Source organism: Ostrinia nubilalis, chromosome 19, assembly GCF_963855985.1.
Source record: "Ostrinia nubilalis chromosome 19, ilOstNubi1.1, whole genome shotgun sequence".
In the NCBI taxonomy this organism is placed as follows: domain Eukaryota; kingdom Metazoa; phylum Arthropoda; class Insecta; order Lepidoptera; family Crambidae; genus Ostrinia; species Ostrinia nubilalis.
The window spans coordinates 7,990,115-8,013,130 of record NC_087106.1 but is presented as its reverse complement, the minus strand read 5'-3'; the positions used below and the strand labels follow the sequence as shown (position 1 = coordinate 8,013,130).

The following is a 23,016-nucleotide window of genomic DNA, read 5'->3' as shown; positions in this document are numbered from 1 at the left end:
AGCTTTAATTTAGTATACTTTTTGTTTCTGTTGGTTTAACGCCCAATATGCCCATCATCCTTTACGGTGAAATTAAGCGAGACCGAAGAATGGAGCTTGAACAAGTACAAACACAATCTGATGTACAACAAGGAAAACCTTGTAACCTCGAAATTCTCAACTCAGGACGATTTAAAGAATATAGTGATGCTAATAATCAACTGGTTCTATTCCTATGTGAACACAGAGCCTTCGATGAAGGGGAAGCCACTAGACCAGGGGTCACCAATTAGTTTCGGTCGGGGTCCATTTTTAGAAATGAATGACCTTCGCGGTCCACACATATTATAAAAAAAAAATATTGAAAAAGGTAATTACGGAAATTACAAAAGTTACATATCAATGAGAAAAGTGACATTTTTTATTGTTAATTATTATCTGTCTGAAGTTTGGAGTGGAATTGGTGCAAACTATTGACATTAAATCCTGAAGATGTTCACCAATAAGTCGAGATCGAAATCTATTCTCAACGAAGTTCATCTTCGAAAATGCTGCTTCGCAAATATATGTTGACCCAAACAAAGTGAGAAGTTTCAAAGCTAATTTTTGTAGTTCTGGATATTTATTACCACACACAAATTTTATCCAGAACTCTTCACTGGAAACTTCGGCATGTTTGTGCTTTAAAACTGTGTTTTCTTGGAAATCGATCATTTCGATCTGCAGAATAGCTTTATCACTCCCGAAAACACTTGCAGCTTCGCTGCTCCATTCACCATCGGGATGCAGAGAGTAAATACTGCTGACGATTTCTACAACATTCTCAATTTTCTTAAAATTCCTTGTTTGAAATTCCGATTTGAGATCTGAAATGAACGTCTTGTATTGGTTGACGTCAATCTCATTGTCACTGTTGATTATTATTATTTTTAAATTAGGAAAGTGTAAGCACGTGATCCCCGCCCCGCCTTCTTGTCGCACGCGCGCGGCGCCGCGCTTCACCACCGCGCGACGATCAACGCTTTCTTGCTTGTAAGCTCGTAATAACTCGGTCCGCATACAATGGGTCGGCGGTCCGCATGCGGATCGCGGTCCGCCATTTGGTGACCCCTGCACTAGACTATTGTGCTCAACGCCTGAAGAGATTGCCGCCCTGTTTATCAAAAAATTTCCAGACAGACTCAGAACAGCAATATCAATATCCAGAATTTTGGTATTTCAAGAACAACCAGAGCAGCGAATAGAACGCGCCAAGCTACTTCAACTAAGACAATTGCCAGACCTTACAACCAGTAGAGCGGTATCCAAGCAAGTAACAACACTGGAATATATTAATAGCAAACAACAACATATCGAATGTACGATTTGCACCTGTTACAAAAAGACATTTTCTCGGACAGACAAAAAAGAGAAACAATTTATTCTTCATGGGACCACCGAGCACAAGAAAAACTATGATTATAGGGCCCCCGCTGAAAATCAGTTTCAAGACAAGCCCTGGCGGTCTTGATGTACGCTGAGCGGGTGCCTTTTTGTCAGAGGTGCACAAGCAGTTAATTGTCCACTTGTTTATTTCTCTCTGTTTAAATCTATGTCTTACCTGCTTGTATACCTTTCTTGCAAATAAAAAGTTTTCTATTCTATTATGGAGTCTCTAGAACAAATGCACTACAATTATGAACGACTTAGTCCCGTAGATCCCACGTAGTCCCGTCAACTAAGTCCGGGATCATCATTCAATTTTAGTTCATTAATCCACACAAACGCATGTTTCATGGACGAGTGCAAATTAACAGAGAACCAATTCGAACAATGGAAACTATTAGCAGCAGGACAACCGATGGCGACCGACGTTAAATACAAAAACAGGCATTCAGTTCATAATTGCCGACTTTTCACTGCTAGCAATTATAACATAGAACTGTATGTCAATGTACCAGAAGCAAAAGAGGCAAGAACAAGAAAAGGAGAAAGATATTACCAACGAATATGATGATGACGAAGGTGGTTTATGTTGATCGGTAGAAAATGCTATTTCATTTTTGTTTGCTACTCGTAATAGGTCATAGCTTGTTATAGTACATCCTTACAGCACAGAGCTGAGGAAATATGATTACAGGGTCTATAGTAGGTATAGGTAAACTAGTAATGACAGAACAAGGACTCAAAAATATCTGACATTTATGTTAGACATCTTTTGCTGATACCTATTTTTTCCATAGGTATCGAGTAGTTATCTATACTTATAATAAATCTGTAGAGAGGTCAATTCTGTACATGAAATATATTTTCAAAATAACTATCAGGGGGTGATTAGTGATCGATACTGATGCCAAAAATGCAATCAGTAAAATTTTTGTCTGTCTGTCTGTCTGTCTGTATGTTCCTTATAGAAACAAAAACTACTCGACGGATTTTAACGAAACTTGGTACAATTATTCTTCATACTCCTAGGCAGGTTATAGGATACTTAGGAATTCCCACGGGAACGGGCATTAGCGGGAAAATCCTTTTGTATGAAAAATCTAAACCGCTTAAGTTGGACGCTTGAAATTTGGCAAGCAGGTACCTTAATAAACTTAAAGCTTAGTTATAACAGGATATTGCAAAATTCCTACGGGAACGGGAATTAGCGAGAAAAAACATTTGTATGAAAAAATCTAAGCCACGCCACGTAACATAGACGCTTGAAATTTGGCATGCAGGTACCTTAGTAAATTTAAAGCTTAGTTACAACAGGATATTGCAAAATTCTCACGGGAACGGGAGTTCGGGAAAAAACATTTGTATGAAAATATCTAAACCGCGTAAGTTAGACGCTTAAAATTTGGCATGCAGGTACCTTAGTAAACTTAAAGCTTAGTTACAACAGGATATTGCAAAATTCCCACGGGAACTGGAATTAGCGGGAAATTCCTTTTGTATGACTGACTCACTGACATACCCACGCACAGCCTAAACGGCTAAACGTAGGCACTTGAAATTTATAAGGGACGTAGCTTAGGTACCGTAGAGGTGCACTAAGAAAAGAATTCCCGAAATTCCCACAGGAACAGGAATTACCGGGAAAATCCTTTTGTATGAAAAATCTAAACCGCTTAAGTTAGATGCTTGAAATTTGGCATGAAGGTCTCTTAGTAAACTTAAAGCTTAGTTACAACAGGATATTGCGAAATTCCAACGGGAACGGGAGTTAGCGGGAAAAAACATTTGTATGAAAAAATCTAAACCGCGTAAGATAGATGAAGGGGGTAAAATGGGATCCACGCGTACGAAGTCGCGGGCGGCCGCTAGTAATAATTAATTAAACTATTTGATATTTTTTCAGTTCATAAATAAATAAAACTTTTGCACTTAAAATAGTTTTTTTAAGAATGTAATAGTGGAATGAAATATAAATACTCATGATAATGCAAATGTACCTACTAATTTACATTGTAGGGCTTTGCATCGCAGAGTTGCTTAAATCAAGTGGCAGTGGGCGGGGCACATAGTCTATACTTATAATAAATCTGTAGAGAGGTCAATTCTGTACATGAAATATATTTTCAAAATAACTATCAGGGGGTGATTAGTGATCGATACTGATGCCAAAAATGCAATCAGTAAAATTTTTGTCTGTCTGTCTGTCTGTCTGTATGTTCCTTATAGAAACAAAAACTACTCGACGGATTTTAACGAAACTTGGTACAATTATTCTTCATACTCCTAGGCAGGTTATAGGATACTTAGGAATTCCCACGGGAACGGGCATTAGCGGGAAAATCCTTTTGTATGAAAAATCTAAACCGCTTAAGTTGGACGCTTGAAATTTGGCAAGCAGGTACCTTAGTAAACTTAAAGCTTAGTTATAACAGGATATTGCAAAATTCCTACGGGAACGGGAATTAGCGAGAAAAAACATTTGTATGAAAAAATCTAAGCCACGCCACGTAACATAGACGCTTGAAATTTGGCATGCAGGTACCTTAGTAAATTTAAAGCTTAGTTACAACAGGATATTGCAAAATTCTCACGGGAACGGGAGTTCGGGAAAAAACATTTGTATGAAAATATCTAAACCGCGTAAGTTAGACGCTTAAAATTTGGCATGCAGGTACCTTAGTAAACTTAAAGCTTAGTTACAACAGGATATTGCAAAATTCCCACGGGAACTGGAATTAGCGGGAAATTCCTTTTGTATGACTGACTCACTGACATACCCACGCACAGCCTAAACGGCTAAACGTAGGCACTTGAAATTTATAAGGGACGTAGCTTAGGTACCGTAGAGGTGCACTAAGAAAAGAATTCCCGAAATTCCCACAGGAACAGGAATTACCGGGAAAATCCTTTTGTATGAAAAATCTAAACCGCTTAAGTTAGATGCTTGAAATTTGGCATGAAGGTCTCTTAGTAAACTTAAAGCTTAGTTACAACAGGATATTGCGAAATTCCAACGGGAACGGGAGTTAGCGGGAAAAAACATTTGTATGAAAAAATCTAAACCGTGTAAGATAGATGAAGGGGGTAAAATGGGATCCACGCGTACGAAGTCGCGGGCGGCCGCTAGTAATAATTAATTAAACTATTTGATATTTTTTCAGTTCATAAATAAATAAAACTTTTGCACTTAAAATAGTTTTTTTAAGAATGTAATAGTGGAATGAAATATAAATACTCATGATAATGCAAATGTACCTACTAATTTACATTGTAGGGCTTTGCATCGCAGAGTTGCTTAAATCAAGTGGCAGTGGGCGGGGCACATAGCTCGTAGAGACACGATGGCCGTTGGGGCAGGAAAGTTCTCGAGTGGCGACCACGGGCTGGAAGACGTAGCGTGGGCAGGCCTCCTACTAGGTGGACCGACGATCTGGTAAAGGTCGCGGGAAGAGCCTGGATGCGAGCAGCGCAGGACCGTTCATTATGAAAAACCTTGGGGGAGGCCTTTGTCCAGCAGTGGACGTCATTTGGCTGAAACGGACGGAACATGGTAGGGCTTTAGGATCGAGGACAATATCACAATTACTACCGTGGTCATTTCTTACTTTGTAAATGTGTAAATGTGAAGATTTTATGGGATACATAAAAACATCTTTTTTGTTGTCTATTTTTAAGCCATTAATACGAATTCCATTAGGTTCTTCAACTATATCTTTGATTTCTATTATGCCATTGCCAGTTGTCAATACAAATCTCTTTTAATTTTTGGAAAACTTAAAATTTTTGGAAATGAAGTATTCTACAATTATTCCGGCTACTTACCGTTAGAAACGGATAATTTAGTTTTTCAATAAACTGAGGACTTTTAACAGTATTATATCTCGTAAATTCAACAATTTTGTGTGCTATCTGTGACAGCGGATTTTTTCCACCTCTCAGTAAACGTTTGATGCAATATAACTTATTCTGAAATTGGTAAGCACTGAATGAATGTAAAGGTCCAAATCGTTCTATCTCTGCAGTTATGTGGTTTAAATTATGCACATTACTAGTCACGTAGTCAGATCCATAAAGGTATTTATAGTGCTTGACAAAATCTTTCAGCAGTTCTTCGGCTAATGGCAGCAGAAATAGATGACGTTCAGTTGAACAAATTGTGATAACACAATACAATTTCGGAAAGTGTGAAAAAACAACACTTGTGTGCACATCTGGCAGTATAATAATACTTAGATAAAAAAAGGTTCTATATTCAGATCCTTTCCAAAACGCCAGATAGTCTAGAATTTTGTCTGTTATGTCCGTTATTTTCGGGCAGTGGTACGAACCTCAGAGGGGCTGATGCTGAGCTGAAGAAATGCATCCTAGAACTAGACGAGAAACTGCTGAAAGAGGGAGCTACAACCTACGGTATGACAACTTCATGGATTTTTATACCCCCAGCTAGCCCACACTGGGGAGGTGCGTGAGAACGGCTGATTAGAAGTGTGAAGACTACACTTGAGGTAGTATTGAAAGAACAAGCTCCACGTGACGAAACACTCCAAACACTGATGGCTGAAGTGGAACAGATAATAAACAGCCGTCCCCTCACACATGTCACAGTTGAACCAGATAGTAGAGAATACCTTACTCCAAATCATTTCTTACTTGGAACCTCCTCAGGCTCACCAATACTTGGTGCCTTTGATGAATCTGGTTCGCACCTTCGAAAACAATGGCGTATAAGTCGATTGGCAGACATGTTTTGGAGGCGCTGGGTGCGGGAAGTGCTGCCTGATATGTGTCCGAGACAGACAGAAGAAGAAGAATAATATTAGTACTTATCCTTTTATTTCTGACTCATGCACCAAGAGCAATTTAAGCTAACTATAGAAGTTAATAATACCATTCCAATACAAAGAACAACAGCCGCTGAATTAATAATAAAAGAGTGCACAAACTTGGTAGCCATACATGGACGTCCATTTTCCCTGATAGAGGATGATGCATTTCAAAGTTTGGTGAAAATAATCCCGAATAAGTAACAATTAATGCACAAAAAATTAGAAGCAATTTACAAACAATGGCAGAACAATTGAAAGATGTAATGGCAAGAATATTACAAGGAAAAAAATTTGTGCCTCAAAGTTGATATCGTCTCAATAGCAACAAGATGCTTTTTGGGTATTCATTGGCAGTACACAGAAGATGGTCATAATATCATTTAAAAAAATTGACAGTAACCGAAATTTTTGAGCGACATACAGGTCATTTAAAAGATTTGCTATTATACAATCTTCAAAAATTTCGTATATACACAACAAGTCTATAGTATTCCTACTGGTTTTATGATAAAGATGACGAAATTAATGAATGAAGCTAAAACAGATGTTACATCTGATACAGCAGAAGCAGGTAGTGTATATCGTGTTAAAACGTTAATTCAATTTACTTGTATTTCATTCATACCAATAGTATCAAGTTATATTTCTTGCCCGTATTTTAACTAGACCAGAGTTTGATATCATATGCATTACTCTGTTGTTAATGCTCTTGACAAGCGATATTAATTAATAAATCAGTAAAATAACGGCAAAGCACCTTCACGTAGGTATCATAAGCATAATGATTTCATTGATTTCAGGTACTAGCTTATTTCAAATCATACATTTATGTCACGAGTATTCGGGTTCTGATCAAAATACGTAAGAGGAGCAGTGGAATCGAAACGATAAAAACTCGATTTTTTGAAAATCTCGGAACACAATTCCAGAACACTGAAGTTGGGACATAATATGACGAAGCGGAACATTCCACTGGGTTCGTGCAATGTGCTGCCCATACCTACTCTTCAATTAGCGTTGCAAGATGCATCAAACAGTGTTGATACGCATAAACTACTTTTAGAATGTAGAGAGGTGGTACGACATTTTAGTACTCCACAATAGGCTTGTATCCACAGTAAATAAATGTGGTGTATAAGATTGTATAACTATTAAGATAGTCATGTAATTAATGAAAAACGAAACTTTATTTAATAAAATAATAATAATTAAAGATTATTTATATTTTTAGTAAATAAATTCGGAAAAAATAGCCCAAAAGTCACGTGACAGCAAACACCAATCAGAAAGCGTTACGCGTTACGTCACGCCGTGCAAAATGTCAGTCAAATTGTCATTGCCAACGTTTGAGTGTTGCTAGGTTACTTTTGTAACCTTTTAGGTGATTTTTCGAAATTTGTAGATATATTGTTCCTTTACTGGGGTCAACAAACAATTTTACATTATGTCTCGAGTTTTTGGCAAATAATGTTAGATATAGGTAGGTACTGTACAGTACAACTAAGTGATGTAAAACATACACCGTTACTACAGTTTCCCATAATTAATAAGTTGAGAGAGTACATTTTAAATCCTAAGTTTATAATTGTAATTACTAATAAGTACTAATAAATTCAACAAAAATTAATCAAGAAATGCGGGCAAATGCTCAAATACTCATCGATTTTTCTGTATGTCAATAGAACTAGTATCCTATTCTATAAATTTCTGACGCCTTTCCAGTAAAAAATAGGACAAATGCACCACCAACTATCAAATTAACTATCACTAGAAACAGTGTAATCAATTTAAAGTTGTATACCTCTAAAAAAACACCCGTTAGAAGACTGTGAAATTTTGAAATACCAACCTACATACTGTCCTAGAGAAACACAGGCTGCTTCAATGCATCAATTAATATTTAAATTTAAAGAAACAAATGTTGGAGGTTTTTTTTAAATTCAAATAACCAAAAGTGTAATAACAAAAGTAGAGGAAGAAACAAGAGGTCAATCCAATAGTCCTCTTTGGTTTGAATTACGGTATGGTAGAGTAACTGCTTCTATAGCATATGAAATAAGTCGATGCAAAATCACTAATGGCACATTGATTTCTCTTATACTAGGAGGTAAAATTCCAAATACTTCATCTATGAAACGTGGAAGTGTCCTTGAAGATGAAGTTAGACAAATCGTGGAGAGTAAACTTGGACAAAAATTAGGTGTGGCCTTCTATTAAACTCTGAATACCCTGTGCTTGCAGGCTTTCCAGATGTAATTTTTGAAGGTGGAATAATAGAAATTAAATGTTCATTAAATGAAAAAAACATATAATAATTATGTAAAAAATGGAAGTGCTACTGAAAAATATAATGCCCAAATGCAGATTGAAGTGTTTTTATCCCAAAAGAAAAACTGTTTCTATTGTGTAGCTGACCCAGACTTCAGTAACAATAAAAAAGTAGAAATAATAAAATCATTTGATTTTGAATATATCGTCGGTTGATTGCAAGAAGTAATTAACTAGTAGAAACATGATTTCGAGAAATAGCTTACTGAAGTCTGGAGAGACAAAAAGCTATTATTAATAAAATATAAAAGGTAGCGACGCAATGAAAATGACGCAACGAGTATAGAAATAAGTATTTTTAATCATTTTTAGTTACTGACATTTCAAAATAACGTACACAGTATTTAAAAAAAATCTGCTTGACTTGACTGACGGTCAACTATAACAAACAAACCAAGAAGTAATTACTTTTTACTTTATCGAATTACCGTGATACATGTTAAATCAAGTTAAATTACTTTTAAAATAATATAATAAACAATCATAATAACGAAATATAATGACCTCTCATCTTCTGGGTCACATACTAAACAAAAAATTCAGTCTCAAACAAAAAATAATACAATCAATAAATTGAAACAAAATATCTTTGTAACATTATTAATTTGGCACAATAAGTATTTGGGATTAAATAAGTACTTTCTGTGGATCTAAAGTAATAGACATAAAACTTTCATCTTCATTAGCTCGTACTTTATCCAAATTGATTTTTTAATGTTATATGCCTATCATATTGTTCTTGCCACTCAGCCAAATCCGACGTATTTTCTTTTTTTGCAGTATTGTACTTGTGACATAAAAGACATTGATCTTTCTTTGGTTTGTGGAAGTCTAGATTGAATTGTGTGCAAAAAATGTCCCTGTAAATTTTCTATGAAACTGGTACTCTACAATTATTTTCACATTCTTCTAAATAAAGCTGGTGCATTTTGGAAATTGTGAGATTTTGTGACAAATACAACTTTGATGAAGTCTTTCGGCAGTAGTGCGATTTTAATTTCGGAAAACTTTCAATATGCGTCTTTACAAAATCAACATCTTCCTTTGGTGTATTGTTATGTGGTGTATGCTTTCCGCGTCTATTTTGTCCTTCAAAATTTCCACTTTGCCCAAGTCCTAAAAATGTTTTGTTAATAGGGCCATTTGATATGCAGAGAGTTGCTTTGAAAAATCTTTCACATACTCTGATGTCTTTGCCCTCTTTCTGAAAAAAATAAAAACGTGACGTAGTGCGTTTTTTATACGCAGCAAGCGTGCAGCAAGTTTTATTCTTTTTGGCAGATTAGCCTTGATATTCATAAGGATAAAATCTTTTTGACGTTTGTAGTCCGCTAATGTCCAATAATCCTTGCAAAGAAGAACGGTCATCTGTGACTAGAGATTGCAATCCGGATTATTCGAAATTCGAAAATATCTGAAAAATCCGGATTTTGAGGCTATAAAAAAATCCGGATTTTGATTTTGAAATCCGGTTTTTTCGAATATTTTTACCCCAAAAATTTTATCATAAAATCATTAACCAAAATATCCATTGAATGCAACATGGATGCAAAACAAGCGAAGTTTTGATTGAACGCACCCCGCACTTCGTCGCACAACACAACACTCACACCTGCACACAATGACGCGTCATGCGTAATAAATTCGCTAGTCGGCCAGTGAGTTTTATACGAGGCGGTGGTGGTGCGCGTTTGTGTCACGCCGCGCGCGTCTACCTACTAGGTAGTGACTGAATAAGAATACTCCCGTGTTGGTAAGTACAAAAGTACATAAATAATTACGTTCCTACACAATTTAATACAGTGTTACTTATACAGTGTTTTGTTTAGTTACGATATGTTTAACTATTTAGGCAAATGTAAAACGCTTTTGTTTATAATATTTCAAACTATTATGTTGCATTTTTTACTATAAAATTATCACTTCACGGGATTTACAACAAAACTTTTATAACGGTAAATAAGATATTTACCCTCCCGAAGTTTCAACTCGGTTGTACGAGTCATGGTCGCGGGCAGACTGAAGAGATGCGGCGTCGTCTGCTCCGGCGCGATGAATTTTCTTCACCCACCCGCATTTGCACAATATTTTCGTCAGTGGTACAGTCAGTCCGACAAACTACACTAACAGTGTCCGGGTTTCTTTGAGACGGTCTAGAACGCGATTTGCATTTCACGCTTTTATTTACTTATCTAATCGCTATGTGCCGTTTGTTTCTTCTTTCTGTCCATTCAAATTTAAAGTTAAGTTTTGATTTGTCTATTTTGTAGCTGAATCTATATAAATTAACTACGGAAAAATCGAAATTAATCAACTAACTTCTTATGGTAGTATCGATTTGAAACTTCACAAATGGCATATAATAAATAGTTACTGACATCTCGAAAGCTGTATAAGTGGGCGCCTTGTTAAATTCTGCGGGATGTATTTAATAATAATACCTACTTCAATCTTGCCTAATGATGTAGGTCAGGATTCCTAATCGTGATTAGGAATTTCTAGGGAAGCTCTTTGGCATTGATTGAATGGTCGATTCTCGAAACTATTTTTTTTTTCATTCACAGATAAATCGGAAGGAACATGGAGTTTATAGATTACATCAAAAAGTCAAGCGACAAGTCCAGTGTATGGCATTATTTTTTGAGATCCGCCAATGGGCTACAAGCTAAATGCAAACGGTGTTATAGCATTTTGAAGATTAGCGGAAGCACGTCAGCATTACATAACCACTTACTTAAAAAAACATTCCATTGATGTTAAAAAAATTGAAAGTGGTGACGCAAATGTTCGACCAGAAGAAACAGCCACAGCTTCTACTAGCAAAAGCGATGCTCCACCTACCAAAAAACTAAAAGTGAACGACTATTTTGAAAGGAAAGATTCCTTGCCCAACTTAATATCAAGAATGGTGGTTCTAGATGGGTTACCACTTAAAGTATTTTGTTCGTCGGCTGATTTAAGAAAATTATTGGAAAAAAATTATAAAGAAAAGATCCCGAAATCACCAAATTCGATAAAAAAAATTGTAATGGACATGTGTGACAAAGAAAAATCCACTCTTATAAAAGATTTAAAAGTCTGGAAGACCAAAAACGTCATGTTTGCACTAACATTTGATGAGTGGACATCAATGAAATCCCATCGATATATAAATATTAACATTCATTTCCGCAATGAATATGGCCAAAATTTTTGGGAAAGCCTGGGCTTAATAAGGATTCACGGATCCATGGGCGCCGAAGCTTGCGTTTCCCTTATAAAGATAAGACTGAATTCATTCGGACTTTGCTTGTATAAAGATATTATCGGAATGACAACTGATGGCGCTGCAGTTATGGTCAAGGTTGGACGCATTCTCCCTGTCCCGCACCATCAATTGTGCCTTGCACACGCTGTACAGCTGGCTGTACTGGATGTTTTGTATAAAAACTCACCACAAACAGAAACATGTGAAGATACAGGCAGCTGCTCTGACTCAGATATTGAAGAAGATGGCGAAGACGGATTTGTAATCGAACGCACAAGAGAACGAAGACTGTTAATCGACGATTACAAAGCCATAATTAAAAAAGTTCGATCAGTGGTTAAGATTTTTAAAAATTCACCAACAAAAAACGACGCCATGCTTCAAAAATATGTGCAAGCTGAATTTGGCAAAGAATTACAACTCCTTCTAGACTGCAGAACTCGATGGAACAGTCTAGCCACTATGTTGGAACGTTTCTTAAAACTAAAATCATGCATACAGAAAGCATTGATTGATGTTAAGTCTGATATATCATTCTCAGACACAGAAATTGCATGTCTTCAAAACCTGCATACCTGTTTAGACATGATCAAAAGTACAGTAGAAGTACTCTGCCGCAGAAATTCCACCATTCTCACAGCCGATACAGCTCTAAAATTTTTAGTAAAATCATTAGAGAACCAATACAGTGTTACTGGCGAAAAACTGGCAAATTCTCTAAAAAGGAGAATCAAAGAGAGACGCCTCTACAAGGTTGTTGGCGCCCTACAATACTTACAGAATCCTAACCAATTTATGAATGGAACTGAGGAAGATGACGATACATACCAAAAACCAACTTATGATGAAATGAAAAATTTGATCTGTCAAACTGCAGCTTTAAATGGTGATAATTGCACATCTACTTCAGCGAACAAGAACTCCAGTTCAGAAACACCTTGTGAATCTGATTCCGAAACACCATCGCTGAGTTTTAAAGAGCTGCTAAATCGGCATATATCCCTTGCAAGTGATAGTAGAGATCCTCAACCTCACCCATCGAGTTCACCCAGCGGATCTGATTTGCCTACATTAATTCATGTCGAAATGGCATTGTATGAGAATGGGGGTGGTTGTGGAGAAATCCTTAAAACAGTTCTAAACAGGTTGTTGGCTATACCGCCAACGAGTGTTGAGTCGGAAAGGGCGTTTTCTACTGCTGGGATATTTTGCAACAAGATGAGATCACGTCTAAACGACGACACCCTTGACGGCTTTATGTTTCTAAGATCTCGATTATTAAAGAATACCGCCTAGAATATACTTACTGTTCATTATTTACGATATGAGTCACGTTACGTTTTTTTTTAATTAAAAAAGATTTATTTTTTTGTGAAGATAATTATTAGTTTAAAGAAGGAAAGTTAATAACTTATGTTTTGTTTTAATTGTTTTTATTTTATTATCTCGATTTCATATGGAACCGAGTGTTGATTGTGAATTTTAAAAACTTAGGTACTTAGTTGTAAGTTTCCTGTTCAAAGTTTTAATTTAAATATTGACTGATTAATTTAATTGGACTGACTGATTATAATAAGACAAATAAAACACGAATTAAAAGTAATAACTTTTGCAATTTTATTTATTTTCTTCGTTGCAAAGTAATAAAAGAGAACGCTTTTCTTCAAATACTTACATCTTTTTGACAAAAAACTACGTTTTATTTAAATTAAATTGATAGTTTAAAAATTTTTACCAAAATTCGAAAAATCCGGATAATCCGGATTTGTACGTTACACAAATCCGGAAATCCGGATTTAAGAAAAATCCGGATTTTGCAATCTCTATCTGTGACCCAGGCCCGACAGAAACGAGACATACCTCAATTTTTTTGTCATGTCTTAATTAGTTAAATTATATATTTTTTATATTCGAAATCTATGTATAACACCAAAATATTACCCTTTGTTTTTGTTCAGGCGTTATACAAAAACTAATACAAAATGCCTGTTTATCACCAAAATTGGTAAATGTATGTACCTAAATGTCTATTACAGCTGCTATGGAATGTATCTAGGTGACCTGGAGATACAGCTGGATTATACAGGGTGGAAACGAGAAGTTACAAAATCCAAAAATTTAATGTTACCAGCTTCCATAGTCTGTAACCTATTATTGGTACCATTTGAAAGAGCTCGTGAAGCACTTTCAGAATCAGTAACTAGTTTTTCGATATCTTGCATAGTTCAGAAATAATCGAGTGAGATCACTTATCGTTCCATAATGTATAACCACCCTATATAATCCGGCTGTATCTCCAGGTCACCTAGATACATTCCATAGCAGCTGTAATAGACATTTAGGTACATACATTTACCAATTTTGGTGATAAATAGGCATTTTGTATTAGTTTTTGTATAGCGCCTGAACAAAAACAAAGGGTAATATCTTGGTGTTATACATAGATTTCGAATATAAAAAATATATAATTTAACTAATTAAGACATGACAAAAAAACTGAGATATGTCTCGTTTCTGTCGGGTCTGGGTTTTTTTTGTATGGGGCGTGACCGTTCTTCTTTTGGTAAGATCTTCCAAAGTGAAATTGTAGGAACAACTTAATCGACATTTGCAAATTATAGACTTAGGAGCTTTAGCTTTTATCTTTTCACCCTTTCCTTATTTCTGTGATATTTATCCGAATTCGACTTTGGTGTACTGTCCTCTTCAATTTCATCTTCCATGTTAGTTTTTTCGGAATCAGAATCGGTGCTATCATTGCTCTTTTTTTATTTGGATCTTGCCACTCTGGATCAGCCACAGAATCATCCGAAAGATACAAATCATCTTGATACAAAATATCTGTGCGCTAACATTTTCATAGGACAATTTTAATCAAAAACTATACTTTTTTTTATTCCTCATGACAGTAATTGACAGCATATTAAATGACCCGCCAGATCTTTTGTCAGTGCCAAATACAATGAAAATTCATCAAATTATCAATAAACCTGATTTGGAGAACACTATTTGTGTAGGTAAATATCAAACCCCGGTAAGTCACACCCCTACTCGAAACTGAACTACGAATGTTGCTAGATTTGAAATTTAGTTTTCTTTATGTTACTGTTTTCCAAATCACGGTAAGTCCTCAAAAACTCTACAAACAACGGTTAAAATCGCCGATTTATTTGAAACTCCGGTACTCCATTGACAAGTCAAAATCAAACTCAAGCACGTCCACATCGACCAATCACAGCAGCGTATGGCGTTTAAGATGGCTGCCAGTTTGAAGAATCGTTGAGAGTAATACACTTCGCTGTCGTCGATTTTATCAAATTGTGTGAGAAAAATGGAACAGAACAATATAAAAATTTGTGTGTTGAATCCAGAAAAAGCAAAGAAGAATTTAGTGTCAAAAGTTAAAAAGAAAAATGCCGAGAAAAAAGCTAAAAGGTAAAGCTAATCTTAACATAGTAGTGTGTTTGTTGCAATCGTGAACGTGAAAACCAGGGCTGTACATAAATTACGAATTAATAATTTAAATTAATATTTCATATATTTTCAATTAAAATGTATGTATATTTTAGCGTACTAGCATCTGGAATTCTGACGTGAAAACGTAAGTTTATATGAATGTCGTCAAATTCCTCAGTTGCAATACTATGCAAATATTTTGCAAAGTAATATAGAAATAGTTGGCGACAGGGAAGAAGATTTAATAAATAATTCCGAAGATTATGCTATGAAGGAAAAAAACAGGCCAACTCTAAATGAAACAGATTCGAATCCATCGGTTCGAATCCACAACAACTTAGTAACAATACAATTTGGTTTTCAGGTCCAGATTTTCTCCACCAGACTGAAATACTCATGCCACCACAACCACTCAACAACAATGACATTATATTACCAGAAATAAAATCACATTGTCATTTTTTAAACGATCTAATTGATGATAACGGGCAACCAATGAAGCCATTAAAGCAATAAAATCTTTTGTAGGAATTATTTCCGATTTAAAATCTAATTCTACTGGACTATTAGGTACATTTCCCTCACGCCACTTACTCTCACGTTCACAAATTTCACACATCCATGTCTCACATCTTTTCATTATAAATATACTGTCCACAAATCATGTAGGTACATGTTGTCGATTTTCTAATAAAAGTATTCAGCCTATAATGGGCAATCTGCCCAAAGAAAGATTGCATACTGATTTTCCATTTCAGAACACTGCTATCGATTATGCTGGTCCAATCATGATAGCGGACAGAAAGAGCCGTGGTTGTAGATTGCAAAAGGCCTACACATGTATGTGTATTTGTTTGCCTCGCTGTACGAGCAGTTCATATAGAACTTGTCACCGAGCTAAGTACAAACATATGAAGAAATTACAACATTACTGGTGCAGGTGAAGGCAATTTTGAACTCTAGAGCCGGGTACACATTGGTGCAATGTAACATGTAATGCAACATGCAATGCAAGAATTTGACGTCCACATTGCTGCAATGTATCATGTAAAGTAACAGAATTCCCATAGTGTAGACGCCTTGCGCGCACGAACCGCGTCTACTACGCGCACGAACAGATTGTTGCAACTCTTGCGCGTAGCGACCCGAAATTTGTCGGTTTTTTCCCCGAACACAAAGAGGCGCGCAGTATGCGCGGAGCGTCAGTGTGGACAGGTTGTGTGGTGTGTACGGCTAGACGCGCGCGAACATGGAACAAGACGACGCTACTGCGGCGGAGGAGGCGGTTACATTTACGTGGAGTGAAGAAAAAGTGCTTCAATTAATTGAAGTGTACAGATCAAAGGAAATTTTGTGGAATCCACAACATGAGAATTTTTATAAAAAACATTTTAAAGAGGATGCATGGATGGAAATTGCTAATTTGATGGAAACAACACAAGAAAAATGTTACAGTAAAATGATTAGTATTTTATCATCCTACCGTCGTGAAAAAGCGAAGGAAAATAAATCGAAAGGAACAGGAAAAGGTAAATAAATAATAATAATTTACTATTTATTATTTATTCATATACTTTATTCTTAGTACAATCGTAGGTTGGAAACCGCAAAAATGTTTGTGTATTGAAATGTAAATTGGCATAGCCGACTAATATTGAAATTGGCTTTTTTCTCTACAAAATGACAACTTTGACAACAACTACAATATTTTAATGGATTGAAATCACAAATTAATTATTAAATATTATTAATTATTATTAGTCAAGTTTACTTAAAAACAACTATGTTTAAAACTGACTGAATTATGTTTTTTATTTAATTTTTTTCATGATTATTATTTTATTTTTTCAGGTGCCTCGGAGACATACAAAAGTCGATGGTTTGCCTTTGATTCTTTGAAGTTCTTGGACAACCGTAACAAACCGAGAAAGAGAACGAACACGGTAAGTAAAACTGGATTGATTCTTTTACGAACATCTGTCTTGCTAATGAACCTTCCCTTCTTTCATAAAATAATCGGAGAGCTCATCTCTTAACGCATTCAAATGTGCAGGCGATCGTCGAGGAATATTTCTCATAGGTAGTAGTGATCTCATATCTTCATTATTTTGCCTACGTGTGTCTTCATTCGTAACTTCATCTTCAGTGTCATTCATATATGTATTTCTAGAGTGACGTCTCAAATAATTATGTAAAAGGACAATTGCCATAACCACTAGCTCAGCTTTATCAGGCTGTAAAAGCATTGGTTTTCTGAGAACTCTAAAGACAGACGATATGATACCAAATGCATTTTCAACAGTTCTTCTGGCTCTGCTTAGCCTGTAGTTGAATACTCTCTTTGAAGTGCCTTTTGGATGTGCCCCAGCATATGGTTTCATCAGATTTTCACTTAAAGCAAAGGCACTATCACCCACAAAGAAATATGGTATTGGAATATGTCTCCGTGGGAGTGAATCAGGTGATGGAAGGTTTATTGTACGATCTTCTATCATTTCACAGAGTTTTGTATCTTTAAAGATGCCACCATCTGAAATCCTTCCTTGGCATCCCACATCTACAAATAGAAAATTATAATCGGCGTCAACCAAAGCAAAAAGAACGATGCTAAAGAAGTTTTTATAGTTGTAGAATTCAGTTCCACTTTTGATAGGTGCCTCAAGCACAACATGTTTTCCGTCCAGTGCCCCTAAACAGTGTGGAAAATTCCACTTCTCTTCAAACTGTTTGCTTATGTTCAACCAAGTTTCTTCTGTCGTTGGAAGCTAAAACAAAAAACTTTTATTTAATTTATGGCTACGAGACAGTCATTGTACTTAGTAGCCCAACACTCGCTGGTGACAATTTTTGAGGTGCCATTATAGTGAGCATCTCTTGATTTTATTGCCAGCTATATTGAACTAGACTAAAAAACGAACTAAATATTTAGTCGTTTCGACATTTGTCCATCGGTGCCACGATACCTACCTTCCTGGAGAGTTATATCTACTATCTAGTAGTTTATATCAAGAGATGGGACCTACAGTTATAAATTATTTTTATGTTTTTCAGGAGGCGGTTCAACAACCGATTAATGAAGAAAATCTGCAGAACGAATTTGCTACTCCACGTACACGGTATGAACCTACGCGAGCTAAACAAGCAAAAAAAGATGAAAGCAGCAGTGTACTGGCCGATGTAGTGGGCATATTACAAACTACTGCCAATAAGTTGGGAAATTCAGGCGCTCCAGATTTAACTACAACTTTCGCTTCCTATATATCAGCTAAAATGAATACTTATTCCCTTCAAACCAGGAATTCGGTCGAACATGGAATTTTTGAAATTTTGATGAAGGCTGACAGAGGTTATTATGAATCATCATATCGACAGCAGGATAACTACCCCAGTTCATACCAAGAATCCTATTATGCATCACAGAAGAAAGGACAAGATTATGTGGATCTGACCGGATATGTTAATCGTCCTGGAACTTCCGGATTTAATCGTCCCTCGCCTTCCGCGCAAACTCCAGATACAAATCAAGCCGGACGCTATGGCTATACCACGGCAAGGAACGAAGAATATATGAACCAACAGCCATCGTCTGTAACGTCACTAGAATCTAACCAATCCTATGACGACTTTAATGATTTGATGTGATAATACTGTTCTTTAATTGACTTATTAAGAATAAAACTTACCTTGATATAATCTTTTAATTCCTCAATTATGGCGGAGCATACTTCTGTAATAATGCCACTTATGGCTTGTTTTGATACTCTGAAGGTATACTGTAAACTTGTGTAAGAGTCACCACTAGCTAAAAAACGAAGTGTTATTGCCAGTCTGTCTTGGATTGAAATTGGAGCCCGTAACTGTGTGCGATTCCGAAAAATTCTTGGTCCGACTAATCTGAGTAGATCTTCAAATGTCGTTGGACTCATCCTTAAGAAATTTTGAAATTGTCCAGTTAATCTCATATCGGCCATTAGTTTTGCACCAGCTCTCTGACTATACAACTCTGTACGCCACCAACGTCGATGTCTTCTGCGTTTTATCACATGATTCACTATTAATAATGAAGCACTGACTATCATCAGAGCCCGCAATTGGTCGTCACGATCCATTCCTTTGCGTGTTCTTTTGCAGACTGAGCGATCCGTTCGCGCGCATCTCGGAAACAGATGTGAGTAGGTACATGCGCGGTTCGTGCGCACGTTGTGCGCGCCCCGCGTCTACACTGATGCAATGCTCGTTTCGTGTTGCATTGCATGTTGCGTTGCAGCAGTCTGTACCCGCCTTAGGCCGGTCACTCCTCTTTCTTCAGATCCTTGTGATCTACACTGGACAGCAAATAAACCGGGCCACCCACTACCTTGGAACTCTGATTCGATTTTCTCAAAAAGTATAAATTTTACAACTGTCAAAGTTATACCTACAAAAAAGTATTGTATGTTGATGCTAAAGTAACGTCAATTCACATGACAATCAAACAACAAACACGAAACAAACGATTTGCTCTGTTTCAACTTGAGTTCGGGATTAGCGTTTTTTTTAATACAATGAGGGTAGTCGGATATTTCTTATAATTTCTTAAGTTTTAGTCCATCGTTTACATCCGACGTGTATATTTTTGCTAATTTCTGCGGTCAATAATGGATACGACACCTCTGGAAGCAGCTCAAGCGGTAGCTCTACTTCAAGCAGCCATTTCGCAGCGTGAGGTCGCTCGGAGACTTCGAATCAGCAGATCTTCAGTACAAAGGGTTTACAGACGATACGTAGAGACTGGAGTATTCGATCGCCGACCAGGTACGGGCAGACCTAGGGCTACATCAGCAGCAGATGATCGTTATATTCAACTTACTGTTTTGCGAAATCGCCGCCTGAACGCCGTTTAAGTCCAAAGAAGTCAGCGTGACGAACGCCAAGTGGTCATAAGTTCAGATACCGTCAGAAGGAGACTTGCTGAACGAAACTTGACTCCAAGACGAGCTGCAACAGGCCCAAAATTAACGGTAGCCCACCGTCGAGCACGACTTGAATTTGCTCGAGAGCATAGGGATTGGACGTTAGACCAATGGGCTAATGTACTCTTTACTGATGAGACCAGGGTGAGTCTACATGGAAGTGATCGACGTCAGAGAGTATATCGTCGCCCTGGAGAACGTTATTCTCAGTGTTGTATCGAGGAAACTGTTGCTTATGGAGGGGGATCTGTAATGGTCTGGGGCAGCATTTCGTTAACCGCACATACTGCGTTAGTTTTTGTCGAACCAACGGGCCGTACACGTGGATTGACGTCTCAGCGCTACATTACTGAAATCCTCGCAGACCATGTGGTACCTTACGCAGGATATATCGGGCAGGCTATGCAGTTAATGCAGGATAACGCACGACCTCATGTTGCACATGTGGTGACCCAGTACCTGCGCGACGTCGGTATTTGTACGATGGACTGGCCAGCTCGAAGCCCGGACTTGAATCCCTTGAATGATAGAACACTTATGGGATGAGCTGAAACGTGGCCGGGTACCTGCTCCAACAAGTCTTCACGAGCTGCGAATCTCAATTGAAGAGGAGTGGAATGCACTTCCTCAAGATTTCATCGTCAGACTCGTGAGGTCGATGAATACGAGGATGCTGGCAGTTATCCGAGCAAGAGGAGGGAATACTGAATACTAAACGCAATCTTTTTTTTAAATTTTATATTGTTGTCTGGCTTAATTTTTTTTTTCATTTCATGATTTACCATCGAATAATAAGACTTAAAACGACTCTTTCTTGTGAAATGTTTAATTAACCCTTAATCAATTGATTAATCCTAATGAATTTCATATCATTTTAATCACCATGAAATGCACTTTCTGTAGGTTATAACTTTGATAGTTGTAAGTTTTATACTTTTTGAGAAAATCGAATCAGAGTTCTAAGGTAGTGGGTGGCCCGGTTTATTTGCTGTCCAGTGTAGTTGCCCTCACTCCTTCACATTTCCTTTTGGGACGAACCATAGGGATGACCACCTCACTCGTGAGTAACGAGCAGGAGGCCAATAACATCTCTACTCTCACAAGATTTAAGAGAGTAGAATATTTGAAATCACATTTTGGCGGAGATTTAACATGGAATACATTTCAAAGCTCCAGTTGAGAAACAAGTGGCACGGGCACGCAGATGGTCTGCGTCTGCACCAGATGGTGGTGGTTAAGGACGACCGCTTAGGCGCTTACCACCCAATCGATGGCTGTTGGGGCGCATCTCTCAGCTCTACCCTGGGACCGACGGCGTCACCCGCGTTGCTGACGTCACTAACACATCGGGGATCGTTCGATGAGCGTACAACCGACTGATCCCTCTACCACTGTTGGACCAAGATGCTCCAAGGCCTGCAGCATGTTGACGCGACACACACACGCGCACACACGCATCGCCAGCGCCCTCTCGTGTCGCACACCGCGATTCGGCCGCAGCTGTCTCGAGCGACGGTTCTCTAAAATAATCTCTTCTTACGATTCACGGCGCTGCGCCGACCGCACGCGTCCCTACATTCATTTTGTAATAATATCAAAGTTAACCAAAGTAAACAGCTATATTTCATAAAATCTTTTATTGCACACTTGTGTACTCGTGTCGCTGTCAAGACCCCTGCCTGAACAATATTGACATTCATTCCTAAACAATTTTTAATTTGGCCTAAATCATTAATTTTGCTTTTCTCACATTTCAAATTATCACAAGTATGTTCACAGTTATAGAATTAATTCAAAATGTAGGAATAACAGTCATTCAACAGTGATGCGTGGCAATTGGTAGACAAACCAGTGAATAAGACAATTGTTAAGTGCAAGTGGGTTTTAAAGAAAAAGTTAAATAGTGAAAGTGAAGTGAGATATAGACCTAGGCTCGTGGCAAAAGTATTCAAGTCAGAAACCAGGTATAGACTTTAAGGAAACCTTTTCCACCAAACCAGTGCTCAGGTACTCCACTTTGAAGCTACCATTTGCTTTCTTAACCTAAATATTTGATGACCCTTTGTCTACCCCCCCAGCCAATTGTGTACCAAGGTGTGTACACATCGATCAATTTGCCATATTAAAAAAAATAATTATCCTCTCAATAAAAAGTAAAAAGTTAATCAATGTATAATATGTTCTTGAATCTCAGATAAATGTATAGTTGGTTGATGTTTTTAGAGTCTTAAACTGGTACATGGAAAAAAAGTTATGACGTCTCAAACTTTTCCTGGCTTATTAATGCCACCCCTACCCTACGACCATTTCTTTAGATACATCAATTCAGTCAAGTTTTCTACGAATTTTGAATTTGAATTAATTGCTTTATGTCTATATTACCCGTTCGCTATGGCCATTGATTAATCACTTTCACATCAAGTGGTGCGTCTAGAAAAATAATAATTTGTTGCAATATTTTTTATGATTATGATTTAACTCTTATATAATTGCATGTAAAATGATAATCTTGTTGGTAAATCTTTATAAATAATATTACTTAGGTATTGTGGTTATTCTTTCCACCCCTTTAAAATTTAAACTTTTTTTTCAGGAAAATCAGAGAGGTATGGTTAGAGGCGCATAGTCAACGAAGGTTTTCAGAATAATGGAAAATTTGGAATTCCTGGGAAACACAGAGGCAAGGCCGACCAAAGAAAGAAATGGATGATTTTAATATTTGTGCTCTGCGCCAAAAAATATAATTGTTTTACACGGTACAAAAAGAGGTAGGTATATAACCTTTTTCGTCTTTTGCATGTTT

The 23,016-nt window shown here is 37.0% G+C and overlaps 2 long non-coding RNA genes across 2 annotated transcripts; one reads left to right on the top strand and one right to left on the bottom strand.

The window, feature by feature from the left end:
- Positions 1 to 16,807: 16,807 nt before the first annotated feature.
- Positions 16,808 to 19,029, bottom strand: LOC135081147 (uncharacterized). Its single transcript, XR_010259136.1, has 2 exons — positions 18,945 to 19,029; positions 16,808 to 18,026 (listed from the first exon to the last, which is right to left on the bottom strand). It is a non-coding gene; the product is annotated as an uncharacterized LOC135081147 (long non-coding RNA).
- Positions 17,117 to 18,954, top strand: LOC135081148 (uncharacterized). Its single transcript, XR_010259137.1, has 2 exons — positions 17,117 to 17,204; positions 18,313 to 18,954. It is a non-coding gene; the product is annotated as an uncharacterized LOC135081148 (long non-coding RNA).
- Positions 19,030 to 23,016: the final 3,987 nt, after the last annotated feature.